Genomic DNA, 21,079 nt, shown 5'->3' with positions numbered 1-21,079 from the left:
GCCATGCAGTCACAAGACAACAAAAATGGGTCTGGAGAATGTTATGGATCCATTTTGGCAAATTAAGGTAGATTTACAAGACAATTGAAATCTCGGATTTGATTTTATGGCAAAATTAGCTTTGAGTTTCTTTTAGTTTAAAAAATATATTTGAGCCTCAAGCTGTTCTAGCCAATAAATTTTCTTCAATTCTTTCTAAAACTCCACATAAGTGCTTGCTATCTATAATAGCTGCGATTTAAAAATCACTTTAAGAGTTTTTAAGACTCAAAAAGTCGAGTTCAAAAAACCTCTAGGGCAAAAAACAACAACATTTTAACTGAAAAATTTATGAATGCAACCTCGTTCTCAGCGCCTGTTGTATCCTCTTATGTTTGTGCTTTATACTTCATAAAACGTAGCTAAATTTCTAAATTTACAACAAACAAAATTTCCACACAAGATTTAGAATGACAGGAATTCATTTATCTTTTAAATAAATTTCCAAGTTACTTTAAAAGAATGTGACTGAAATTTTGTTGCAAATATTTAAGTTAATCATAAAGCACAGCATACACGTCTGTACATTCTCCGTTATTATTCTCAGAATAATTTCCTAAATCTAGCAGGTACCAAATTCGTAGTTCATCTTCACATCTGGCAGGTATGTTCAGACCATTAAATTGAAGATATGCTGAGTTTGGATGATATCCGAAAGAGAGTAATTATTATGCGTGTTTGAAATCGGAATTATGACTGTATTGTCTTTGTCAGTGATTGCGGTATAAATCGACTGTTTATGATATGACAACAAGAGCCAATGTTACCAAGGTTATGTGCGCAATTCAACATAACTTCTTCATCCGTAGGGTTAAGTTTCAACTTTGTGATGATGCCAGTATGCTTTAATGTAAACTTACCATAACTATCATTCTTTGCACCAAAACAAACATTTGTAGCTTGTAACTTCCAACCGTCGGCTAGAATATTTGATAACATAAAATTATAATCATTATTAATGAATAACAAATTAATGTGGTCTCTATGTGACTGTGCCTTTTTCATTTTTTTTTTAAACATAACATTTTTGTGTGTACGTCATGAAATTCTAAAGTAGTAATAACTCCTTTTCGAAAGTCAAACCAAGCTTTATTAACACTTAGCCTATAAGTTAGTTTCAATTTTCTTTATATTATCTGGTGTCATATTGGAGAGGTTTTTGCTGAATTTTGCAATACCACTTGACATCAATATGATGTCGTCAATACTCATTAGGTCATGTGGTTTTGAAATATTTGTTCTAATCACCTCTCTCATAACGACAACTTTTGCCTTTGAAACTGCCGTTCGGATAGTGTTCTTTGGGTCAATCTTTCTAACAGCTTGTCAGACAGTGTTGGTAATTTTAATTGTGTGTAAACCTCTTTTTTTCTTTTTTTGCCAAAATTTTCTCTCTTAAAATATAAAGACGTAATTCTAGCAGGAACAACTTCTTTATGACATGATGATTATGCTTCGTTTTCTCAAGTTAAAGTGTCTCGCACTAATTTTTACAACCAAGGTAATTAGATTCCAATCTTCAATTCCAAGTGGGGTACAGTTGTATTGAATTGGTGTGCTTAGAAATTTGTTAATATGGAAAACATTTTCCAAATTGTGGAAATAATTTAATGCTGTCTCGCAGTTAAGTCCACACATCCGATTCAGTGCAGTACTCTGGTTTTCGGAACCATTACATCATGTTACTTTTGATTTCTGTAATTTATTTGGGCAGAACTGGCCCAATATTTTTGTATGTAAATTTTCTTTAATAAATAATTTGAACTGACCAGTCAACTATTTGTCAAGTGTGTTTCGGGATATTAATTGATTCAGCAGCTTTTTCGTAAACTAATCTCCTTTTTTTGATGCTTCATACAGCTTTCAGGGTCGGATCTTCAGACCACATACATGTCTCTGTATTTTTCTTACATAATTTCCACTTTTTTCAAGTGTAATCTTAAAATATATAATAAACTTAAAAAGAAGCCTAGAATAGAATTCTTAAAATTTCTACAGTTATCTCATCTTTTTTAGACATTTTGAGCATAAGGTGCCATACAGTCATTTCACAAGACAACAATAATTGGCCTGAGAATGTCATGGATCCATTTTGGCAACTTAAGGTAGATTTACAAGACAATCGAAATCTTGGATTTGATTTTTATGGCAAAATTAGCTTTAGGTTTCTTTTAGTTTAAAAAATATATTTGAGCATAAAGCTGCTCTAGCCAATAATTTTTCTTCAATTCTTTCTAAAACTGCACATAAGTGCTTGCTATCGCTTTTTTTTACCTATATAATATCGCAGCTATATATATTTATTTAAAAATCACTTTAAGAGTTTTTAAGATTCAAAAAGTCGAATTTAAAAAACATCTAGGGTCAAACAACAACATTTTAACTAAAAAATTTATGAACGCTACCTCGTTCTCAGCGCCTGTTATATCCTCTTATGTTTGTGCTTTATACTTCATAAAACGTAGCTAAATTTCCAAATTTACAACAAACAAAATTTCCACACAAGATTTAGAATGACAGGAATTCATTTATCTTTTAAGTAAATTTCCAAGTTACTTTAAAAGAATGTGACTGAAATTTTGTTGCAAATATTTAAGTTAATCATAAAGCACAGCATACATGTCTGTACATTCTCCGTTATTATTCTCAGAATAATTTCCTAAATCTAACAGGTACCAAATTCGTAATTCATCTTCACATCTGGTATGTTCAGACCATTAAATTGAAGATATGTTGAGTTTGGATGATATCCGAAAGAGAGTAATTATTATGCGTGTTTGAAATCGGAATTATGACTGTATTGTCTTTGTCAGTGATTGCGGTATAAATCGACTGTTTATGATAATATGACATCCCCAACAAGAGCCAATGTTACCAAGGTTATGTGCCCAATTCAACGTAACTTCTTTACCCGTAGGGTTAAGTTTCAACTTTGTGATGATGCCAGTATGCTTTAATGTAAACTTACCATAACTATCATTCTTTGCACCAAAACAAACATTTGTAGCTTGTAACTTCCAACCGTCGGCTAAAATATTTGATAACATAAAATTATAATCATTATTAATGAATAACAAATTAATGTGGTCTCTATGTGACTGTACCTTTTTCATTTTTTTTTAACCATGACATTTTTGTGTGTACGTCATAAAATTTTAAAGTAGTAATAACTCCTTTTCGAAAGTCAAACCAAGCTTTATTTAAACTTAGCCTATAAGTTAGGTTCAATTTTCTTTCTATTATCTGGTGTCATATTGGAGAGGTTTTTGCTGAATTTTGCAATACCACTTGACATCAATATGATGTCGTCAATACTCATTAGGTCATGTGGTTTTGAAATATTTGTTCTAATCACCTCTCTCATAAAGTTAACTTTTGCCTTTGAAACTGCTGTTTTCTGGGTCAACCTTTCTAACAGCTTGTCAGACAGTGTCGGTAATTTTAATTGTGTGTAGACCTCTTTTTTTCTTTTTTTGCCAAAATCTTCTCTGTTAAAATATAAAGACGTAATTCTAGCAGGAACAACTTCTTTATGACAGGGAAACTGTGCATTAGTTGTACTGGTACAAGTTTAATTGGTTAGTCCTAACTTCACTGCAGCTTCGACAAGAAACATTATTGCTGCAACATGATTGCAAGTTTCGCTCATTCCAGCCATGCATGTTCAACTGCACGACCATATCTTATCATCTTTGTTTCTAAAACTAACCGTAACTTGCGGTAAGTTTTACAGATATTTCGAGATTTCCTGCACTCGGTTTTTAATACACAAAATTTGCTGTTGACTCTCTTGAGTGGTAAAGTAAAAATAAAGCCATTGGCCACAACTTAACACCATCTTGCTCATTTATCCAACCATCAATGATGAGATAAGGATCAGGAATTTCAATTTGTTTTAATTTTAATTTGCGCTTATATTCTTCTTGCAAAATCGTTCAGCCTCAGCACTCCACAACACTGGTTGCACGTTGTTTTCAACAGCAGAAAATACACGAGCAACAAGCTCTTCTTTTCTCATAGTAATGTAACATGCCCGCAGTCTTAAATACTTTTTAAACTCTTTCGTATTCATACAAGTTCGGTTCGATTTAATTGCTTGTATTTTATGGAGCACTCTGGTGTGTACTTGAGTAGTAATTAAATCCCTGATTAAACTTTGGACTTAAAACTTCAGGGCAAACAGCGCAGTAGTGAAGTGTGCAGTTTTGTTTAGACATGTCACATACACAAAGTTTTAAAATGTCCTTGTATTCTAGTGAAGGATTCATGGGTAAAGTCATTAACTTTACAGCTTGGTGGTAGGTGCAAACACAAACATTTTGAAAACCTGCACATCCAACTGGAGTGTACCAATTGTGTCTTCAAACTGCAAAAGTAGAAAAGCTAACTTTATGTCAGGATACTCGCATTTAAAACAGGCATAGATTTATAAGATGTTAGCAACAAAAAGTTTTTTCTAAACTTTTTGCCTTCTTCCATTTTTAATTTTAATTAAAATGCAATCTTTCATACCTTGGCACATTCACTTTTTTCCTCTCATGAAAAATACGTAAGCTTTTGGTGTCCTCACTTTTACCAAGTCTTGAGATTTTACTATGGAAATGTTGAATACCTTTTTCTGTCTTCAGCCCTTTTTCTTTTCAAACAGTATAGCATTGCACATTAAAAAATATGATTTTGGCAACCCATAATGGACAAGTTATCTGGGACTAGTGTCACCATCTAAATTGTCTTGTCCTTATTTTTTGTTACGTTTAATTCTTCTTTGACTAACTCCATCATCCGTTACACATTTAACATTCTGAGTCAGTGTTACATTCAAGTGCTGGTTCATTGAATGCAACTGCAACTGCCTTGCTGAATTCACTGGCAACACCCTTTATTATTCTGATGCCTCTAGATAATCTTCTTAAAACCGGTCAGACTGATGACATTAAGCTAAACTTCTTTTTTAGTGCATGTATTAATGCCAACGAAATCGGCCATTGGCTTAACTATTGGCCAATCTTAATACGATATAAACTGTTTTGTGTATCTATACCGAGAATTATTACCTGACTGATACAAAAAACCGGTTAGTATGAAAAAATCAGATGATTTAATTGGTTAACAGCTTATTTTAACAGGTTTTTGTATGAAGCCATACTAACCGGTTTTGGAAGCCATTATTAAAATGGTAACATAACTAGAAATTAAAAAAAAGGTTGCGAAGCATTTCGCAAGTTGCAAGCAAAATTAAACTATCCAATACTTTGTCCCTAGCGCTTCTTGTTTCTTTGGCGCTAACATCTTCTGAAATACATCAAAATTGAATATCATATAGAAGAACCCTGGGGACGAAATAGGAAAATAAACGCTCTGCAGAACAATTCGTTGCGCAAAAATACCGGCAGTAGAAGTCACAGAATCTGCTGGAACAAATTTCGAAAACTCACGGGAAACAATTAAAACAAAAACAAACAAATCAAAACAGTTTTTTAACTTTATCAAGATTTATTAAATAGCTTCAAATTTGGGCAGAAAAACAATAACGGTTTCGCCTTTTTTTCACCACACGCATTAGAAGATTACATCACTCACTCCCATTGTACACAATCTAAAAGAATAAGAAAACATTTCCATATAGTGAAGCTTTCAGTGCCTAAGGGATGGCCAAGTCAATGGAATTGAAAGCACTGTTTTTCATCTCATAAATAATTAAGGCTAATTCGGAAAAGTATAAAAGAAAAAACTAAACAATTTGGCAACTTTACTAATTTTATATGCAAAGTTCCAACCATACCAACAGTTTCCAAATCTGACAAATCATTTTAGAAGTGTTTATTTTTTTAGAATTTGATTGATGCAAGGCCAAGGGAAATTAAATAAGTTTATTGTCCTAGACCCATTCAAAAACACATGCTTCTCATCATTCAGGTTTTTTTTCAACCAACATTAATGTAATCACCCAGAGCAAATTATAATGTCTCTTGTCTGTGTTTTAGAAGCAAATATTACAAGTGCTGAACTTTGGCAATCATATTTTGCAATCAGACCCTTTTAAAAACTATTCTGAATCATGTCAAGTATTAAATTCAGCACTAATAGAAAAGCACCTTGGATAGGATTCTTTGTTGGATGAATAAAATGACTGACAAATGGTTTATCGTGAATGAAATAGTAATTTTTACACAAATAATTTAAAAAATAATGTACTTTTTTATGTGGGTTGTTCTCAAACACACGTGGGCGGTGGACAAGAAACTGTGATGTAATTTCTCTTGGTCTATTATTCCTGAGAATATTCTAAAATAAGAGGGTGTCAATAAGCTGCAAACGGCCACATATATAAGGGCGAGTTCGGGCAACTTTTCCAATTAAAATAGTGGTTGTCTTGCAAAACCGCCCGCACTTTCCCGAACTTGCCTGGAGCATTTCCAAAATTCAATTCCTTAACATACCTTGTGGACGATAGTTGGAAAAAGATGCTTTAAGAGAAAGGAGTTAATAAAGTTTAAAAGTTATTTATCAAGTAAATTTTATCAAAAATCATCAAAAACAGTTCTTTTAAGAACTTTGCTACCACATACTTTATTGTATAGTCTATGCGTGTTTTTTTCGTGTGAATACTTCAATTTTTTTCTAAACGCTAAACTTGCCCAAAAACGCCTGCACGTTATACGGCGTATGCAGCTTATCAGCACCCTTGTTCTAAAATTACAAGCAGTTTCAGGGATGCCCACGCCATTTAGAGGACGTTTGCGGCTTGGGCATCCTTGGAGTTCTGTTTAATGACAGTTTTAATGTTTTAATGTTGTTTTAAACCTTGTTCTCAGGGTGGGTGTACGGACAACTAATTCCTATTGACAATTACATTGCTGTTAGTTTGATAGCAAAAGTGGATATTTTTTTAATTACTGTAACAGGTTACTTATATAATAAATAAAAAACTGTGATAAAAAATGGTTGGTCGGCTCACTCTAGCACCCAGAGCTATTTGTTTTGTCTGCGCCCTAGCACAGGTTTTCCTATATCTGGCTATCAGTTAGGTAGTAATACAGCTTCTCCATATGTATTCTACAAATTACTTTCAATTCTTTTATACAAAACTGAGCTCTAGCTAGCTACCTTTCGTCTGATTAAGCCTTACCTTGATTTGGATAAAACCAATTAAAATTTATAATGTTGTATTCTTACATCTTCTTAGAAACAATAAAATAGAACACAGGTCGGCGCGTTATAATTGTACAAATTACTTCAATATTTCTTTAGAAAAGGGTACCTTACACAGGAGCTTTTCAATCCAACTCAAATCTCCAGAAAAAAAAGCACAGCAACAAAAAAGCTTAAAATACACAAGTAAAGTTGATTAGAAACAGGACTAGCAATAAGTTTTTTCAAAAGAAGAAAACCGTTTTAATACTACGAGCCGTACTTATTGGATTTTTTACTAGACTTATACTTTAACCCCTCAGTCCAAACTTATTTATTTTATTAGAAAAAAAAATACCCTAGCTTTATGTGCAAAAATATCAGTCCTATTTCTTTACGCTGATTTTATATGATTTTTTTTCTATCGAAATTTTGAGAATCTCAATAATTCTCTTGCTATACCTCGCGTGTAGCAAACGTGCTCCACAATTTCGCTTCGCTCGCAAAGCTCAATTGCTTCGCAAAAACGTAAACAAATAAAAATCATTTTCATAGCACACAAAAAATGTAAAACTGGCTCACTTAAAACCATCTTTTCGTTTTAATTCACATGAAAAAGAATTCGAATTTCTTTTGTGTATTTACAAAATTTTAAAATCGAACGATCTTGAATTCGAAAAGTATCAAAATCGAACATGCGTGTTTTGTTCCTTAGTGCCTTGGGAATAGCAACTTGAAAAGATAGCTTTGTTTGTTTTGTTCACAAAGGAGTATTTATTTGCAGACCAGATACAGTCAGTCAAGGGCACAGAGCTCACTAGCTCGGTCTGTACTTTTGACCTCGGGCTTTGTACAGTATACTCTCGATAAGTGGGACACTCAAAGGACCGAACAAAAGTGTACTGCTTACCGGGTGTCCTACTTATCCGAATTTTCTTGTAAGTAGGGTTTTCATACAAAGGCTTAATTTGTCCTAGTTATCGAGAGATGCACTAAAGTCGGTCAATCCTAGCTCTTTCGCAAAACAAATAGCTTTGGTTTTCAAAATTGAAGCAGACACAGGAATGCTCTGAGACCTTGCATTTACCAGCCATTTGTAGCAGGCGTCATCAAGGTGTTCCTATGTTGACGGTTTAAATCTATGCCTCTTCTTTGTTTACGAATTCGAATCAACAGCTTCATAAATCTTTTTCTTCTGTTTAACCCAGTTTGAAACAGTTTGTTTGGACATTCCATGTTTAAGAGCAACAGATGACTTTTGCCTTTATCAATTTCCTTGAGTATAACACAATTTTTGGTTATCGGTGTAGATTTCAGCTTCCTTTTTTGACCTAACTGAGGCATGACTGCACGCGTGAAGAAACAACCAATGTGTAGAATAGATTACTTATCCGAAGTTTTTGCCTCAAGGGACCGAGAAAAAGTGTACTACATAGCGGGCGTCCTAGTTATCCCGTGTATCACTTATCGAGAGTATACTGTATTTTACAGTGCAACATCAAAACCGGTCAGTATCCATTAAATATTAACGGAGGTGGAATCTGTCGGAGGGTTTTATATGGGATTTATCGTAACTTGATTTTTGAGTATATGTATATGTAGCTAGCTATGTTTTAAGGATTCTTCCGTAAGGTTTTCTAGCCAATCAGGGCTGCAGATTTCCCGTATAAACCCGTTAAAAATAGCTATCAGCTAATAAGGTCTGCTATATTTTTAAGAAATTTTGTGCCTTTTTGTTGATGATTCGTTGTTTTCAAAACTATATCCAAGCAAAAAATACATACATTCTCCATTGTTAAACCTCCATGATCACCTTTTCTTAATTCTTGCGGCTTTTTTCGAAGCATCCCAAAACTTAAATTCTCACCAGGTACCTTTTTTTTTCTACCTGTCAAAAATTATCCTTTTTTGGCAAGATCGGTTAACTCATCCTGTTTAAAAGCAAACTCCTGCAGATCCAAACTAATTTTGATTTCTCAGGAAAAGGATTTTTAATATAACCAACAGATAATTTACTGTATCTTCTTGCTTTTTTTCTATCAACGACGGAAACTCGAAGTTTAAGTAGATAAGCAGCTAGGATGTTCTTAATTTAAACAACTTTTCTACTCCCTCCTTCTAGATAAGAAAATATATTGACAAAAACGCGAGGTCAGTTTTTCTCACATCGCTCATTTCAAACGGCTTCCGTGTTCTGTACTTTTCACAACTTATACAAAACTTTTAACGAATGATCTTGATCGAAAATCAACCTATTTTTATGTAATTCGGGGCAAGACGGGTCAACTTAGTAAAACAAATGGAAAAATTTCATAAAGGCAATAAATTAAATTAAATTTTTTCTTTCTAAAAGAATTTATAGTACATATGCTAAAACCTGGAATAAAAATTACACAAAATAATTAAAAATGATACCAGTTTACTTACTAGATTTTAACTCAACTAGAACCTGGCTCGTCTTGCCCCATCAGTGTGGGGTAAGATGAGTCAAAAAAGGAAGTAATGTAAAGTTTTCTGACCCAAAATGTCTACTAATTGGTGTAAAAATGCACGAAATATATCATGATCAAATTAAATGTTTTGCGATAAGAAGAAAAAATGCTCAAAACCTTTCAAATATGTATAAAAAATGTCTACTAATTGGTGTAAAAATGCACGAAACATATCATGATCAAATTAAATGTTTTGCAATAAGAAGAAAAAATGCTTAAAACCTTTCAAATATGTATAAAAAATATCAAATAAAAAAAGTTCGAAGTCAATAAAAATTACTTAAAAAAATCACACAGTGAACTTTTCGAAGAACAATAATGTTCATGCTACAATGTCAGAAAACATTTGACACATTGAATCCATGATTCTCCTAGTAGACAGTCATGTCACCAGTCACCTCAAACAAAGCATTCGCAATTCTCAGACCTTGGTGCAACTTTTTCGATTTTTTTTCTTTGGCAACAAAATTTTCTTTAGATTCGAAACCTTTTTTTGCTTTTTTGAACTACTTTTGCTGGATTGTCCTTCCATGCATTTTTCTAAAGCCGTGTTGTAAGGTGTACTCCTCGCTACGTTTTGTTTTTTTCATCTTAATTATTTCTGAAACCTTGCCAATGTCATCGAAATTTACTTGCATTTGTGACAAGAAGGCAACAGCTGTATCGTCATCCCCGGTTGTCACTACCGAGGTGGGGTGGACGGTCATATTAACAAGTGTGTCATCATTACCTGTTGTCACTGTTTGCGTACTGGGAGTAGACAGTAGACAGTTTTTGAACTCAGGTTAAACCTGACTCGTCCACATAAAAAAATTTGTCAGGAGGAATACAAAACTTGTCCAATATTGTTTTTCAGTTTGGCCGAATACTCTGTTTAGGGAAACAGATTCTGGTTTTCTTAAAGACAACGTCTTTCTCCGCTTTAAACACCCAGCCACAAAATCACGACCTGCCATTTTAAGAGTTTGCTAGAATGGATGCTTGATCTTATCTTTTCGAAATACTCATAAATCACTGTTCTAAGTTTATTTATTGATAAACCATAAAACAAATTGTCCAAAGCAAAAATAAAAGCTTTGATTGTGAAGTTTTGATGTTGTAGGGTTGAAAAAGAGCAGAAGATGGCTGAAAAATACCTTACTCTTTTCTGTTTTTTTTGGTGAAATGGCACTTCTGAATGATGTAACAATACAAAAACGGGTCTGTTATGGTATTTTACCAAATCATGATGGCTTGAAATAATATTTTATTTTAAGGACCCGTTTTGCGTCTCCGATCGTCTTACCCTGAATTATTTTCAGGAAATACGATCAGCATTTCATTGACCATAAATCTGATAAACATCATCCTTTTTCAACAAAACTATTACTATCTAGCTATTTTTCGATGGCGTCTCTTATATCCTCCCCCTTATTTGTACGTAAAACTTCAAAAACTTAACACAACATTTTTCATTCTCCTTGCAAATATAAACGTCTTTATTTCCTTTTACTCTCCTCAGTTAACATGTTTAACATACCCCTTTTTGTACCTTTTCAACCCTTTTTTGAGAATAATCTGAAAATGATTTCGACTCTAACCTCTTATAAGTGTTGAGGTTGCCGACGTAACTTCACTTCAAACCCTTTTTTATTTTTTGAAATTTGCGTCTAAAGCAAAATATACGATAGGCTTAAACACACGATGTAGCTTTCTTTTCCTCAGTTTTAGTTGAATGAAATTATTATTATTGGAACCGTAGAGTGATGTCTTGCAGCAAGCCAATTCAATTCCCCCCCCACAATTCTCCTGGTACCGTTTAATGAATTTTGCTCACATATTTTTTTCAATTTGGTTTCGTTTAATCAATTGATGTTCAAAATAGGAAATAATTTTTCCAACATGGAGTCATTTACTTCTTTAGAAATAATTATTTCATTCGTCGTTATGATGTCAGTGCTCATTTTTTAACCATTAGGGCTTGGTGTCACAGTACTTCTAACTTTCAAGTTGTTTATAGGATCACGTGCTACAACAACTATTTCCGCAAGCTTTTCATTTCCACCCATGCTGTACAATTGCAAGTTTCCTAAAGGTAAAAAAAGTAAAAAAAAAATGTAGTATGTGGCGACGCAATTCTGTAATAGCTATAGACAGCCACCTCAGTTGCTGCTCAAAATAACTAGAGGTCATATGGAGGCTCTGTTAAAGAAAAGAAATTGATATAAAAATGGAAAAAAAGCATTTACATTAACGCAGTAAGGTATATAAAGTTATTAAAGACAAGTGGCTTGTAGAGCAGGCACTATCAGCCCGAGCAAGCTGAACCTGCAGAAAGATAACGACACAACGTGAACAAAAGGAAAGGGTAAAATTTATTTCATTATATACATGGTTACTATTTTTTCTTTTCTTTTTTTCATATATTTATTATTTTGTTCTAAATTGACAGAGTATAGTGGAAAACTTAAATTAATTCTAGTCTTTTTTTATCTTTTTTACTTAAATTTACCTAAAACTTTATCAAGATCTGGCACTACTTCAGTATGAAATTGCATAAGCGACAGCCCGTTGGGGCGTTCAGTTACCATTGTAATGAGAGTATAATTTTTAAGTTTTTTCATAGGAGAGAAAGAGAGCTCACATTAACATATAGTGACAGGAATAGTGGCTAAAATTTTTAGGGCCACATGCACATAACAAATGCATTTAGATTAATAGACTTCAACGTTGAGCAATAGTTTGGTGTCTATTTCCTTTGGAATCAATTCAATATTTCTCCCAAATTTTCTCCCAAAATTAGCGTTAAGCCCAAGTATATTTGGAAGATCTTCTTCATAGAAAGACACAAAAGACTTAAATTTCTTTTTCCAGTTTGTTTTGCCTTCAGAAATGAACGAAACCATTTTTGCTAGAACAATGCATAGCCCATTATAAGCATTTAAAGAAAACAGTTGATAACGATTTTTCATTTTACTATTTAGTTGGTCTAAAAGAGGATTAATAAGAGATTTTTTATAGTAATCAGGATGATTATCTCTTGTGGACAGTACCTTTCTAATACGTCCTCAGGAACATTTCTCTTTACAGCACAAGTTTGATAACTTTTGACAAGGTTTTTATCATTATCATTACCATTGGAACTTCAAAGGATTATTATCATGAATTGAAAACGCATCTTCTTTCCTAATTGCGCTGATCTCAGATGCGTTAAGCTGAAGTTCTTCAACAGTTTACACGGAAATTGATCAACTGCATTTTTTTACCCATTCAAACCCGTTTATCCAGGATGAATTCTGGTCAACTTCTGTCATTTTTGCTCCTTTTCTAGTACCAATATCAACAATCATCATTTCCTTGAACATATCTCTATTTTTCAGGCTAATTTAACCTTCTGACTTCTACAACACGGTTTTGAACCCATTGTTTCAAAGGACGGTTGTTGTTGTTTATCCAATAAAGTACGATCTGTAAGCTTAACACAATTTTTCCAGTGGCTCTTGAAGGGACGTCGAACTACTTTATCGGTGTGCGCATTTATTGTAGCGGCAAATAATCCCGGTCTTGGTTAAGCTTGGTTAAGTCATACCTTCAGGACTTAATTTTGATCGTGCGAAGACAAGTTGGCATAAATACGACCCATCACAATTTTTCCAGTGGGTCTTAAAGGGACGTCGAACTGCTTTACCGGTGTGTGCATTTATTGTAGCGGCAAATAATCCCGGTCTTGGTTAAGCTTGGTTAAGTCATACCTTCAGGACTTAATTTTGAACGTGCAAAGACAAGTTGGCATGAATACAATCCATTTTTTCTATGAAATCGGGCATAAATCGCCGCGCAAGCTAACGATTTGCTGGCCTCTTTCAGCTTGGTTTCCACCTCTTCTTTCCTTCCGCAATTCCTACTTTTTGACAAAGAGAAAAAGCCTCCTGATACCAGCTATCATGAAAATTTTCCATATTATTTCTGGTTTGCAGGAGAACGTTTTTTAATGTTTAAATAAGTTCTATGCTGTCCATAACATCAATTGTTCTATTTTGTAGGAATTGATCACCAGAGTGACAAGAAATTCAAAATTTGCCATTTGGTGAAAAAAAACCGGGCGTGTTTTGATGTGTCACAATGGAACTCTCGATTAAATTTTAATTTCATCTCTTCCAAAGTAATATAAATAGGCACATAAAAGTCTTGAAAGAGATCTAAACCAGTAATTCGTTCAACCCACCGAGTACAACAACATCCTTTAATTTAGTTTTTTTTAAAAGTGAGACAATATTTATCTATGGTAATTATAAAGGATAGCTGTCTTTTGGAAATAGTTAGAAAGTAAAAAAAGTTGAAAATGTTTTATTTTAGCTTTATTTTAAATTCTGCAATTTAAACGGTGACTGTTGCAATGAACATATATAAACTTTTTATTTAAATTAAGAAATTTGGGCAGAAGTCCATTCTTATAACTAGCACCTGCACCATCATATGCTTGACCCGGCAGCCTTTAATATTTAAAGTCCGGTTATCAACTTGACGTTAAGAGTAAGTCCTTACCTACAAGCACCTCCTCATAATAAAATTGCACAAGCTCCCCATATTATTTAAATAAATGACAACAAAACGTAAAACTAAGGACAATTGCTCTTTGTTGGATAAATCATCAGCTTCATCCGCAAGAATAGAGAAAAAAGTGTTTGCGTTTACTTCTTGGGTTATTTCATCCAGAATTAGAAATCCACAACAGCTGATCAATTTATTTTCGGTAGTTTTGAATTGTATGTAGCATTCTTGGGATAAGTTTTAAGATGGTCCGCAAGGGCTGTATCCCCACCTTGTACTCTAAAATTTAAAAGCTTAACAAAATTTCCTACCCGACCACCAGAAAATCCTTTAAAGTTACCAGGATATTGAGAGTGTGGTGACCTCTAAAAGCATGCCCTTGACTACCAGAGTGAATAATGGCCTGAACAATTGGTATCAATTTCTTTTTATTCTCAGTTATTTTTATTGACGGTTAGTATCAAAAAGCACATCAATCGATTGAGAACTACCAAAATCGTTAGCCATAAAACTAGTAAAAGTAGCAGATTAGTAAGCATGAAGGCCATGCTCAAAACAAAAGGACCTATTTGTTTTTGGAAATTTATCAGAATGATCAGGTTTATAAACATTTTAGATTAGTTCATGAACTTTTGATGGATCATCCTTTATTTGAAAAACTTTATCTCTGTAATCTGACACATCAAAACTAGTTTCAGGATAGTTCAAAAAGGAACGCAGAGGTTGACTAGTAGTTGCGTCTGGTGCATTGGACAATACACTATTACAAATAACAGCATCTGAATTAACTTTACTACTACCAGCAAAAGGAGGCGTAGAGGAAAAAAACAACTCTCTTCTTTTAGTTGGAGTAAGTCTTTTCTTACAAGTAGATCTAATAAGTTTGTCGCTGCACTGGTCTGTCAAAATCTTTTGGGACCAAACAGACTGTGGCAAGATTTTTTTGAATGTTGCATTAGTTTCCTTTTTGTACCATTAGGAAGAAACAATAATGACACAAAATGCTTGGCTTTAAAAGGCTGATCACATTCTGCCTGAACACCTTGCAGACAAAACAAAGAGCAAGTGGCATTTTATTGAACTCTTTAAACAACACTTTACAGATTTAACTTTTCAAGAAACAAACACAGACAAGAGTTTGGAGTTGAATGTCTATACAAAACAAAAAAAAATTATTGTAACGCAAACTTTGATTGGTAATTCTAGATGAACTTTTTCGTTCTTAAATTACATAACAGCTGACGAGCTTTATTATTAGAACTAAATCCCACTTTTTGACTCAACAATTTTGACTTTAGCTGTGTCCCTCTGTTAAGCATACCTTAATATCTACGTTGCCATCTTTATTTCTAGACCAATACAGATTATCATTTTTATACAATTTGATTAAACATCTTTTCAAATTACCGTAATGCTTCAAATAAACACCTTCCTTCTATTAAACGCCCCCCCCCCCCCCTCGAATAGACGCCCCTCCCTTATAAGAGGCGTTTATATCTGATCGTTGAATGACTTTTCAGTGTGACTTTGTGCTTGTGTCATATCAGCAATTAAAAATGAAAATTCATCATTTAAATGATTACCTTTGCTAGTTCATTCTTTACTGTGTCTAAGGAAACATGCAGCATATCATACTCTGCTTCTTCGCCTGTATAGTCTAGATATGATTTCTTGATCGTACATGCAAAAAATTTCTTAACTGTTACAACTAAATTATTTCTTCTACGGATTTTCTTTTGTAGATCTCCAACATCTAAAGTAACCATTTTATTTTAAATTTTAATGATAACCAACTACTGCCAGAACGCAAACGCCAGGTGCGTTGTAGTACGTAAATATAATAAACTATTTGAACTAAGGTTCAAAAATCTTTGCTATCGTGTAACGAATCTGCGGCAAACACGAGAACGAATGTTGAGAAAGTAATATAAAACAATTTTCACAATTATTAACCCACTAACAAAGGTGAATCCTAAAAATTTCATTCCAACATCTTCAGTTAAACTGTGGAAATATTATTTATTGAAATTACCCAAATTATGCAAAAGCGCCAATTAGAGAAAATCACGTTCAAAGTTTTAAAACATAAAATATCTTTTAAAATTATCCTGCAACATAAGACTTAACTTTTTTCTTTCTTTTTATTTATCTCAATATCCCTTTTTGATAGATTCTTACTCTTTTTGTTGTTTTTTTACTCTTTCAGTGGACTTCCTCTTCATTTCTTATACACGTTTGCGGTCTTGCTTCATAAATTTTTTAAAAGTTACTTTGCCGGCAATACCAAATTCTCTATAGACTGCTTTTAATCCATCACAACCATCATTGTAGTGTATAAGAGCAGAATTGATACTAATTTGAAAGATAGAATGACTAATAAAAATGATTTTGGGACATTGGGTCCAAACTGCAAGCGCTGTCAATTTTTACTCGCTTTCTCGCTAGACCATTATTGTTTTCACCTTAAAGTTTATCAGCTGCTCATTCTCAAAGGCTAGCTTTAGTTGCCTTATGAATTTCTTTATTGTTTATTGTTTAAGCTATGCATATTCATACAATGTGCAAAAAATTTGCATTAATTGGTGGTCGCGTCCAATTTCTCGAAACGCAATAACTGCTCTTGTATAAGCCTCGTATATTTGACGCCCTTGAGTGCTAGTTTCCTTTTACATTGAGGTGAAAAATATAATAATTGATGAACTAGTCCTATTTGCTTTTCAGAGTTAAGTCAGAGTCAAATATAGTTAACTGTTGATGACGGTTACATTCGGGACAAACTAACAGCGGTGTAATAAAACTTTTTAAAATTGAGTAATAAAAGAGGATAAAGTGGTCTGTGTTTTGTTTATTATCATCAGGTACACCCATGCTCTTATCCTTCGTATTTAGTTTCTTATAACTAGAACATTCTAACTCTGGAGTAACTTCTGTAACAACTTCCATTTCACATACATTTTGGAATGTCTATTTTGAGGGGTTTTTTTTCTCTTTCTTTGAGAATTGTTTATTACAAGACATTTCCCCAGCAATTTGTTACGAAATATATATACTTTAAAATTAAGTAAGAAGAAATACTTAGAGTACGAAGTTTTGATAAAAACTATACAACTGCCTGGAAAAGTAAATATTTCCACAACCAAACCGTCAGCTAGCTAGCTAATAACAGCGTTAGAAATGCTTGTGTCATCAAAAACAGCCGAAATGAGGTTACAGATTATTGCTTAATATCCAAAAAGCAAATAAGATAAACCCTACTAAAAGCGCCCGGGAAGGCGCAGAAAAAATGAGTTATTTATGTCAATTTCTCTCTAAAATATGGTTGCTAGGTCTAGAAAAGAAACTTTTTGCAGCGTTTTCCGTTAAAAAAGGTAATTAATGCATAAGCCATCTGAAAGAAGAGGAAATTCTAGGTGCACCACCTTAATAAAGCAATTTATTTCCTGAAACTCATTCACGTTCTATTTTCACCCTTCCCTGACGTTTCTTTGGCTTGTCTTTTTCCTTTATTGTATTACATGTTCTATATATTCCTTTTTATTTATTTTTTGTACTTTCTTATAGGAGTTTATAGACATTTTAGTTCATTTTTCTATGTTCTATTTCATGTGATTGTTCTCAGTAACGTTTGTAATCTCTGTTATTCTCTGATGCCATAATTTGCAAACTTTCGAAATTACAATGAGAAAATGTATTGGTCTTATTAAATATGTAGAATTGGTCGAGTAACCAATCACCGGTGTTAATATTGGCAGAGCCAAGTACTATGAAAAATTCGATAATTAATCTCTATTTAATATTTCTTAATGTAATATAGCTATTTATAGCTACTTCCTTCTTGTATTGATGACTTGCCACACTTTGTCGACAGCAGTTGTAGTGACTTAACTCATTGTCGAGAATAATAATCTTTAGGTGTTACTTTTCTAAGAAAAAAACCGTAAATTAATCCTTGGAATGATATAAAATTGTTCTGATTTCATGTCGTCGACAGCTTTCAAGCTTGTACCCAGAAAACTATATGTACACAAAAAGTAGAGACAGTGTTATTTCCGGTGTATACGAGGAAAGACTCTGGAAGTGTGCGTGGTATTTAGGACTTATTACGCCTTAGTTTAAACAATTATTTGAAAAAGCAGCGTTAGTTCGGGATGGATCACCAAAGGTTTTATTAATGAAGGAGCGGTTTATTGACAACGGGACATTGTCAATATCAAAGGACAAAAACTAGCAATAATTTCATAATGTCCACTTTTTTGAGTGTGCATGGAAAATGCATATGCAGTAGATGAAGGATGTAGCGCAGATTTCTTGAATATAAATTAGGCTCAAATTTTATTAGGGCGGAAACCTTCGAAAATTTGTAAATAAAAAATTTGAACTTGTCGAAAAAATATATATATATTGTATATAAATATGATTATATTCTATAAAATTATTAAACAAAAGAAAAGTCTCTTATCGTGCCTTATCAAACTATTTCCAATGACAGCTGAAAATTTTTTATTTGTCGCTATTTTGTTCTTTTGTTATGACACTTTTTTCAAGTTAACACCAGGCTACAGTAAAGGGTGTCTTCACATTTCTCATTGTTGACTAACTGTTAATTTCTTCTGTATCGCATTCAACTCCTTTTAAATTTTGTTGCCATCTGTGCTTTCACTGCTTTGTTTTTTTTTCTCTCGCCTTGCTGTCACCGCAGCACTGCCACCGTCTGTATTTTTGTTGATAATCATAGAAGACTGCCGCAGTGTAAATACATCTTCATCATCAGTGAGTGCTCATCAATACTTCGTTCTTCGCGCATACTTACTGTTAAGCAAAAAAACACTTAATTGTGTGCAGATTTAGCCCATGGGCTTGCGTGTACATAATTTTTGCATTATTGCTCTAAAAATTATTTTACTGTCTTTCAAAATAACTGACAAAAATCATGTCCAACATTTGAAATTCTTGTGACTTTGAGCCACGATATCTACACATCTAATCCAGGAAAAAAATTAAATTTGATAATTGTGGTAAGAATCAAATTTGACTGTAAATTTAAAAACGCAAACATATTATTCGAGTTATTTTTTTGACAAAATTTACTACATATTTCCAAGGCTAGTAGCATCATAACAAGAAATAATTTTTCAAAAAAAAATTTTAACATGTGTCTACAATCCATGTTTTGCACAGAATAGTTAAACAGGTATATCTATAAATTTAGCTAATAAAAATAATGTCAAAGGATGTGAATGATCTTACCGTAAATCTCCAAATAAACGCCCCTATCTTTTAAACGCCTCCCTCTAATAAACGCCCCCTTAAAATCCGAAATATTTTATAAACGCCCCCTCGAGAGGGGCGTTTTATAGAAGCACTTTTAATAAACCCCTTAATAAATCCCTACTGGCAAACGGGTCAACCCCTATTATGTAATAGCTTATAGATGATACAAGAGAAGGAAGAGAACCAATTAATGATAAGAATTTTTTTTTAAGAAATTACAGGAAACTTTCGGTATAAAGGCTTTTTTTGGTGAATAAGTTCCAAGGTTTTGTAAGTGTCCTTTCGTTGATGTAGCTGCTCGTCCAACACACATGAAATCCGTTTGGATTTGGTGAAACAATCAAATTTACCAGGAACGACCAAACCAATTTCGCACTTACGTTTACTCATCACTGTCACATTTATAAAGTTGTTTGGATCGCGTTCAAAAAATGATGAAGGAGACTTAATAATTCTATTGGGGCATGCCCAACCAGTTCTGTTTCCCCATCCTTTTTAGAAATTCTAATTGCAAACTTATCATCTTCCAAGGTTTCATCTCTACTGTCCGGTTTAGCAATCAGTTTTTCATTTAAGACGGGAGCCCAGTTGGCTTTGTAAACATGATGCCCACGTATTAAACTTCTGTATTTACCCTGTGAAGAAGCTGATATTTACCAAAAGACTCTACTCTAGCCATGTTAAAATCAAAGTCTTCACGTTTACTGGTAAATAAAAAGTTCAATGATTTATTTTCAAAACATTCGAATCTAAAACATGTTCGAATGTTGTAACCATTAAACCCGTTAAACATTCGAAACTTTCTTTCTTAAAGATGGCTTCACAAGAAACATCCCACAAGGGACAGAAACGTAATACATATTCTATGGAATTTAAAAAACAAGTTATAACGTTTGCAGAAATAAATTCAAACAGAAATGCTGCATTGAAATTCAAGATTGAGGTAAAAAGAGTACGAGAATGGACCTTGTTCTGCCGGTGGATCAGTTTTAGAAGGCCAAACTAAGGTGGTAAATAATACCGATGCTAATGAAATTAACCCATTCGAACCTACCGATTCTGACATCGAGGATGCGAATGATCCTGGTAATCTTCTAGATAAAGATGAAGAAGAGGATGATTTTTTAACTGTTGTGTTAAAGAGTATAACTGAAATTAAATAAACGCCTCCCTCTTTTAAACGCCTCCCTCTAATAAACGCCCCCCTCAAAACTCGGAATATTAAATAAATTCCCCGGGCGTTTATTTAGAGATTTACGGTACGCACTCAAAACTGTTTAATGTCCCGATTATACAGGGCTTCTGCTAATCTTATGTTTGTATCGTCCACATTTGCCTTCCGACAAAGTAAAATCAGTGATACTTGAATGCTGGTCAGTATTTCAGAAACTTTGTTTTTTCGTTTGCTCACCTTGATGATATTTTTGGCTTATGTGATGTTTGAAGTACTCACGAGATTATAAGTAAACCCTGCTAAGAGACATACTGAAAAAAATCGATTTTTTTGTGTGGGATTTATGCCCATCTCAGGGGCGGATCTAGGATTTTTTTATGGTTAGGCAAATTTTGTTTTTTTTTCAATTTTTTTTACGAGATACCAGAAGACCAGAAAGAGG

This window comes from Hydractinia symbiolongicarpus, chromosome 9 (genome assembly GCF_029227915.1).
Source record: "Hydractinia symbiolongicarpus strain clone_291-10 chromosome 9, HSymV2.1, whole genome shotgun sequence".
Lineage (NCBI taxonomy): Eukaryota > Metazoa > Cnidaria > Hydrozoa > Anthoathecata > Hydractiniidae > Hydractinia > Hydractinia symbiolongicarpus.
Note: the sequence above shows the minus strand (reverse complement) of the source record.